The sequence below is a fragment of the Perissodus microlepis genome, chromosome 6, assembly GCF_051167445.1.
Source record: "Perissodus microlepis isolate ML-2025 ecotype Zambia chromosome 6, ASM5116744v1, whole genome shotgun sequence".
Lineage (NCBI taxonomy): Eukaryota > Metazoa > Chordata > Actinopteri > Cichliformes > Cichlidae > Perissodus > Perissodus microlepis.
The window spans coordinates 23,221,445-23,229,433 of record NC_140466.1 but is presented as its reverse complement, the minus strand read 5'-3'; the positions used below and the strand labels follow the sequence as shown (position 1 = coordinate 23,229,433).

At 38.3% G+C, this 7,989-nt stretch overlaps 1 pseudogene; it reads left to right on the top strand.

The window, feature by feature from the left end:
* Positions 1-2,046: 2,046 nt before the first annotated feature.
* On the top strand, positions 2,047-6,920 carry LOC146385699 (caspase-6-like; annotated as a pseudogene).
* The last annotated feature ends 1,069 nt before the right edge of the window (positions 6,921-7,989 follow it).

The following is a 7,989-nucleotide window of genomic DNA, read 5'->3' as shown; positions in this document are numbered from 1 at the left end:
CCCTCAATAAAATTTCTAACTTTATTAGTTTTCTTGCATTAAGTGTGTGTGTGTGTGTGTGTGTGTGTGTGTGTGTGTGTGTGTGTGTGTGTGTGTGTGTGTGTGTGTGTGTGTGTGTGTATTCTCTTATTTGTCCTGAAATGGTTTAGAAGCAGGTTAAATCAAAACAAAACTGATTTACAGCAAAGAAGTAAGTTTTATTACTTTTCACAGCACCTTGCAAGATAAAATCACAAGGTGCTCCACATCAAATACAAACAACAAAACAGGAAGGAGACATTACTACAAAATAAATCAAAGTGTCAGTTCAAAATATGAGTGTCTTCCACGTCGAAACCACTGAGGTGACTTGGGAAACCAGTCCGTGCTTGTCATACTCAGTATGAGATAAATGCCAGTAGCCAGTATGTTATGTGTTTTACTTCCTTCTTTTCCCAGTGTTTGCACTGAGTAAGAAGTCAACAGGCTCGTTCTGTCTGTCATTAGATTGAGATTATAATAATCGGACAATCTAACTTGTGATTTAATCTTTAGCAAAGTCACAAATCTATACAACTTGAATCATCCACAAAAACATTTTTCATGTCTTTATTGTGATTTAAACACTGAGTAAGAATTCATGATCGATAGTAAAAAGTGTCGAAGTGTCCTCTTGACTTTTCCAAAGGTTAGTTTTTCAGAGGAGACTAACAACCTACCATCCTGAATGCTGCTGTGAAACAGAACTAAATTTGCCTATCATTGAGTGATGTAAATATTCTGCTTTCCATAGATGGGTTGTGTACTGTCACACGACTGCCAGTCAACTAAACACAGCAGAGCATGGAGGAGGGGGCGGAGCAAAGCGTGAGAGGTGGGGTGTTTGCACAGACCTGTTTTCAAATGAACTGGAGCAAAAAACTGAACTTAGAGGAGAGAATCAAAGTAACAGTCTTTGTGCTAGTATCAATCTCATACCAGTACCAGTGTTGGTATTGACGCTATTAATATTTACACTGGTCCACCCACAGTGTTACAGATTGTCTAGGCGATCCTTGTTGGGATGCAAGCGCATCTCCTCTCTGAGATGTTTACAATCCATGACATGAACATGCATAACAAAATAAACTTGATCAAACTAATATTTAAAACCATAGTTTTTTCTGATCAATAAGCAGACGTTTGATTTCTCCCATGATGAAGAACAGCAGTTAGGCTTTGCTGGTAGAGTCTGATCGCAGGCACTGAGAGAGCAGTTTATTAAATCAACATAATCATTCTTATGTGATTCATGTTAAATTTAATCTGTGCAGTTTAATCATTGTTTTCAACCTGATCTAGTTATTCAGGTCTAAGGTTGCTGATGCACTGATAAAAGGTGATCTTTAACTGTAGCAAAAAAGTCTTTCTTATCTACATTACTTCCTTCCCCTCAGCATCATAAATAAATAAATAGCCTACATCACCCACCTCCTTGTCTGGTTTACACTCCTAATAATTTCTTGAAAGCTCCTTATAGGACACACAAAGGCTGGTCTAACGTTTAGCTATATTTGTTTTCAACGATATCTTGTGCTTTCTGTATGTCAGCTGGTTGATCTACATATCTTTGGACTGCAATCACCGTTTTTCTCTCGAGCAGCTGAAACTGTGAACACTTCTCCGTTATTGTAGTTCACAGTCAGTAGCCTATGTTGATCAAACATAGGAAGAAAATAAATAAAAAATATTTCAGTAGTAGGAAATCGTAAGCACTGAGCTACTAAACTGCTTAACTGATTTTGCTCAGTATAAACTTATACTTTCACAATCATCTCTGTAGCAAAATTATCACCAAACACAGACATCTGTGGTAAAGTGATACCACTGCAACCTTTCATCATCTGCATACATGAATGAATGACCGTGGGTGGAGATTTCTGACAACTCAGATCCTTGACGGAAGGCAATACTTCAGATTCAACAAGACAGCTGGGGGCAGGGTTACAAAATGCCTCTTTAGGGTGATTTGACCAGATAAATGTGTTTTTCTCTCTGCGTCAGTCGAAGGCAAGGTGACCTGTGGCCATGTCTAACAGGGACGAAGACGAATGTGGAGGTAACAAATTACAATTTTTGTCTTTATTTAAAAAAAAGACACCTGACCTGTTTAAGTGCTGTCACACCTTTAATATGAATTTTTAATTTCCTTAAGCCAATCACTATGTTACTACAACAGGTGCCAGGTTCTCTATGACCTTCCCCATTAAGTTTTGCTACAGACACAGTAGAAACTGAGAATAAGGCAGGTGAGTATTTCAGACTGTGATTTATATAAACTGAAAACTTATTTTGAAATATGGAAGAGAGAATACTTGTTCATACCAAAGCACAAGTGAAACAAAGTGCAAAGTTACAAAATTTAAAAAGTTTTATTTTATTATGGCAAAGTCAACATTGAATTCAAATTAAATAGGGTGACATTGATCTAATTACCTGTGCTGGATTTTTAAGGTGGATCTCAACAAATGTTGATGTCCACAGTATTCTGTCCACCATCCTGTCATTTTGTACTAAAATATGTATGAGTGTGGAGTAAATATGAAACACACAGTTCAAAGTAGAGCCTATGACCATGATAATGTGCTGTCAGGGGCTGGGCCTGTGACCCAGCATGTTGAGTTCATTTTGTATTTTTGATTTCTTATATCATACTGAAAATATGTTAAGTCTTGTGTTGGTATTATCTGTTAGGATTTAGTTGAATGTTATTCTAGTTTAAGTTTTCATCTATGTCCCCTTGTGTGAGTCTGTTCTTGTCCTCTGTGTCAGTATGACTTGTATTTCGTGTCTGTGTTTCATGTTGTCAAGCCTGTGTTGTCATGTCTACGTCTCTCCGTGTTTCCTGATTTATTTATTTTTTATTCTTGTGTTTCTTTGTTCAGTGTGTTTAGTTTTACTCTTTCCCTGTGATGTTGTTATGTTCATTTGTGTCAGCTGTTTCCCCAGTTGTGTATTTAGTCTCTGTGTTTCATTCAGTCAATGTCATCTGTGTTCCTTCCCTTCACTTCACATCAGGTTAGACGTTTTTCATGTGTTTGCTCAGGTCATGTTCATGTTCTTGGTTTTTCATCATAGTTATTTGCATGTTCCTGCTCAGGATCATGTTCCTGTCAGTAGTTATCATAGTTTAATGATAGTAACCACAGTTTAGTTTGCCCAGTTTAGATTTTAGTTTAGTTTTTGCCCCTGTTCGCCTTTTGCCTTATTCTGTGTATTTATGTCATCAGCCACAATAAAAGGCTCGCTTTTTGTTTACAGCTCAGTTCCATCTCCTTCGGTGTCTGCATTTGGGTTCGTTTCCTTAAACACACCGGCTGCTCAGCCATGGCAGGAACTTTAGAAACAGAAACAAAAACTGAACCAAATGAAATTCCTTCTGTCAAATACACCCATGCCACCCAAAGTCTACCCTATACAGTATATTATCTGTAGAGTAAAGCTGTCCCTCTCTGTCTCTATTCTTTTAGCAGCCTTTGCCATCTTTCACCATGCATCACCCAGCTGTTAACAGCTGTCAGGACTCTGAATGGATGGAACAATAACTGCATGACCATATTTGACGACAGAAGTAGAATAATTTTTGTGCATTTTTGGCCATTTTTTTTGTTGATACTGTAATGAGAACTGTCACAACAAGCTCAATTATTTTAATGTGTGTGTGTGTTTGTGTGTAGGTGGTTGTTTGGTGATACACAAATATGTCCATACCGTCCTATGTTCTTTTCAATACAATGGTTATCATTGGTAATCATAAGCATCGATATTTAGATAAGTTGTAAAGCAGGACTTGGCTCTGTATTATTATTATTTTGTAATTATTGCGCTGGTTATTTATGAATATGAATTCGTTTTTCAATAGTATGCAAAGAGAAACAAACAGAGAACAACTCCTTCATCAGAAGGTAAATTCTTACTTCCACCTTTTTTGTCTATTAGCTGGAAATTATCGCTTTAATCTGGTACCAAACACTCAGACACACTGCATTCATTACTCTTTTTTTTCTAAAATCAGCTCCTCGGATCCTGCAGAGGAGTACAAGATGTGTAACAAACAACGAGGTCTTGCTCTCGTTTTTAATCAGGAGAAGTTCTTCGGGCGCCTGGGCTTGAATGACAGAGTTGGAACCAGTGTTGATCGTTACAACTTGAAGGAAAGGTACAATTTCCAGCTATCTACTGAAGAAAGGGAAACACTGTATTTGACACAGCTTTGTGATAAAGAACATGCCAGCACTTGTTTAGCAGATGTAGCTCCTTTCTGTGGTAAAACTGTGTGAGAATTTCCACAGATTTTTCCTGATAATGAAATGTTATTTTCTCTCCTCAAGCCCCTTGGTGCTGATTTCACCTTTGTGCTCCAGTTAGTGCCAAAACCAATATTTGATGTGCTATATTTTCACAAATTCCCACTGTAGAGAATAATGTTGGTCCTGTAGTGAAGAGGTGATTCTAAATAGACTGATGGATGACCTGTTAAACTAATTAACTCATTTTCACTTTCTGTTCAGACTGAAGGATCTAAACTTTGAAGTGAGGTGTTATGATAACTACAAGCAGGTGGATGTCCTAGATGAAATCGCTAAAGGTACCCACACAATCACTTGTAACTCTCAAATGGAATCCAGGATGTACATGAAGTTTGATTTCTCCCATAACTCTTTGCTCTGCTGCAAAGATATATGTGTCAAATCCAACAATTCGCTGCAAGTTTAATAAGTACTTGTTGTCCCACCAGCTGCGGAGGAAGATCACTCAGATGCTGATTGCTTTTTGCTTGCCTTCTTGAGTCACGGAGAGGATAACCATGTTTATTGCTACGATAGAAAAATTAGTATCCAGGACATGATGTCCATGTTCAAAGGAGACAACTGCCGGGACCTTGTTGGAAAGCCAAAGATCTTTATAATACAGGTGCAAAATACACAACCCAGTCAAGTCCATCAGATTATGTAAACCTGCTGTTATTGTCATCCCAAAAAATGATGATGCATGAGAATCACTAAGTAATGAGGTACTGGTGAAACAGCACTGCAAAAACAAGCAAAACTCAGTAACACAATGAAAAAAATACAATTTAAAGAGCAGTGAGTGTAAGAATGCAAGAAAGTGAAATGTGAGTACAAATATGAACATTAATGAACATAAGATAGAAACCATAATGTGTAATGTGGTGTGTGGGTACACACGTGAAAAGTCTCTGATGTGTGGCTGAATTTATACATCTGAACTGATGTTGATGTCTTCAGTTGATAAGAGAGAGGCTGCTGCTGAGTTTCTGCACACACTTGTAGAATCTTCCCATCAGCAGCAGAGCAGGTTCCACGACTCACAGGTGTGAGGATGCTCTCCACTGAACTGGACTGTGGAGAGCATCAGTAGTTACAAGTGGGGCTTCTTTATTAGCCTGCTGAAGTTGGTGTTCAGGTGAGGCCGTTGTTGATGTTTATACCCAGGTACTTGAAGCTGGAGATCGCCATAAGGGGCAAGAGAGCTCTCAGCAGCTTTTTTTAAAAGTTCATTAATGCCACTTTCATTTTCTTAACATTAATGGAGAGGCACTAATCCTCCAGATGTTCTTCCTGCAACCTGTACTTTGTCTCATAGTTGCTGGAAATGAGTTCCACCACAAACTTGACAACATGGGTGCTTGGGAATGTGACTGAGCAGTTACAAGGGAGTAGAGAGTACAGCAGGAGGCTCAAAACACATCCCCGAGGGGAGCCCGTGTTGAGGATAATGGGGGAGGATGTAACGGAGGAAGTGAGGTCGTCAGTCTGTCTTATGTTTATTATCAAGTCCAGCACCCAGTTAATGCCAATGTCCATCTTTAATCTCCAGGCATGTTGTGGAAAACTGTTTGATGAAGGTGTTACAGTGACCCCTGCTGATGCGGTGGATGGCAAAGTGGAGGTGTTTGCAGATGCCTGTGCCATACGCACCCTCCCCGCCGGGGCTGATTTTATAATATGCTCTTCTGTAGCTGAAGGTGAGTCTTCTGGGATTTGACTGAACCTTCAGCTTAGAGGAGAAGTGAAAAAATTGCTGGACAGATTTTTTTTAACCATATGAGTGACCCTTTATGAACCCTGTGTAAAGTATTTGATATTTCATAACCACACTAGACCACCTGCCATGTTTTGCTGTTTTTGTCATTTGATAGGTTACTACTCCTTCCGGGAGACTAAGAAAGGCTCCTGGTACATTCAGGCTCTGTGTGAGATGCTCCGAAAATATGGCAACTCCCTTGAATTCACAGAATTACTCACACTAGTCAACAGAAAAGTGTCGATGAGGAACGTTCCAAAATCCTGTGACCCACAGCTTGTTGGGAAAAAGCAAATGCCTTGTTTTGCTTCAATGCTCACTAAGAAACTTTACTTCCGAACAAAAAATTAACAATGTCTCACCTCAGAAAACAAAAGATCTTTTATAACGCTAATTATTATTTCTAGTGACAGAGTTCTTATAAAATCATGGGAACATCCTTTAGACTATGTACTATCTATGTATTATAGAGGTACATCTATGCTATTTTACTTAATGGTTACAACTATAGCTGTCTCCTGAGTAACTAAGCAGACACTTAAAGTACTGATTTTATACAGTTGTGTGTAATTCAGGTTTGGGCTCCTTTTTACCCTACTTGATTGCTTTGCTGTTAGTTACACAGTTTGGTGATATCAGCTGTTGAAATGTTTCACTACTTGAATTTAACAGAACTAAATGAAATGTAAAACCCAGTAGCAATGTCTTTTTCCAGAAATGATGTTCTAAATACTGAAACGGTTTAATTTTGGAACTGTTTTCTCTTTAACTGTTTGTAGAAGCAAGAATGTATCAACATGTGGCAGGATGGTGGGATGTTCAAGTTAAAGGTGTCCCAGCCAGCTGAGCTGTAGTGAAACTAACCGCATCTTTCTCTTGGTTGTCCGATTCAATTCCATAGAATTAAAATAGTTTTTAAATGTAATTCTTCATATTACTATTTAGGCATCACAAACTGGCATTTAGTTCCATTATGTCAAAGAGGAGGCACACATTTCTACAGATGGTGTCTGAGAAACTGATCAACTAGCATCAAAACAATGGAGATAAATGCCACAAGAGGAAAATGACATTCATGTGATTTGGGGGTGAACTGTTCCTTTAACTTTCTTAATCAAGCTGTTTGTTTTGTATGAAGGAAACAAGTTTGTCAAAATAGGCAACATTAAAACTTCTGTCATTTTTTAAATACTGTAAAGCTGTTGTTTTTGTCTATACGTACTTGAGTTACATTAAAGCAGAATACAGAATGATTATGGACCACAGTCTTTGCTGGCTACTTTGTAAAATTACTAAAATTACTCTAGCAGCACAGAATGATGCCTTACTACACAGAAATGCATTCACGTGGCCTTATTTTATATCAGGTTCAAAACACATAGTCAGCAGCCTTGCACAGAAAAGTTTTCACCGGAAAGTCAGGGAGTCTGGTTTGCTTGGTGTCAACAGCCAGTTGTTTCCCAACTTATCATGAGAGGCAGATGACGTGATAGCTTAGCAAACAGAAAATTGGATTTTGTACTCATCAGTTTCATTCTTACTTTTCTCACTCTAAGCCTCAGGGTGCCAGTAACACTTACAACTTGTCCAAGCACTTCACAATCAGAGTGTTTCCTCAAGCTTACTACTTGAGGAATGGAATTAATGACCTGTCAGCAGTTTATGGTACATGTACTAATGTGTATTTGCACCTCAGTGATCACACTAGCGTGAAAAGTAAGAGGCTGTGTTTTTTTAAAGTTCTACTCTAGTCAAAAACACTTGTAGTCATGATCCGTGTGAAGAAAAAGGAAATACACCAAATTACACACAGACTTTGATCATACTTTGTGAACCAATGAGATTTTAGTTGTGGCTTTGCCATCGTTAATTTTGTTTTAAATAAAAATCTCCATTGTTTTTGTGACAGAAAGTGTGTGCGCA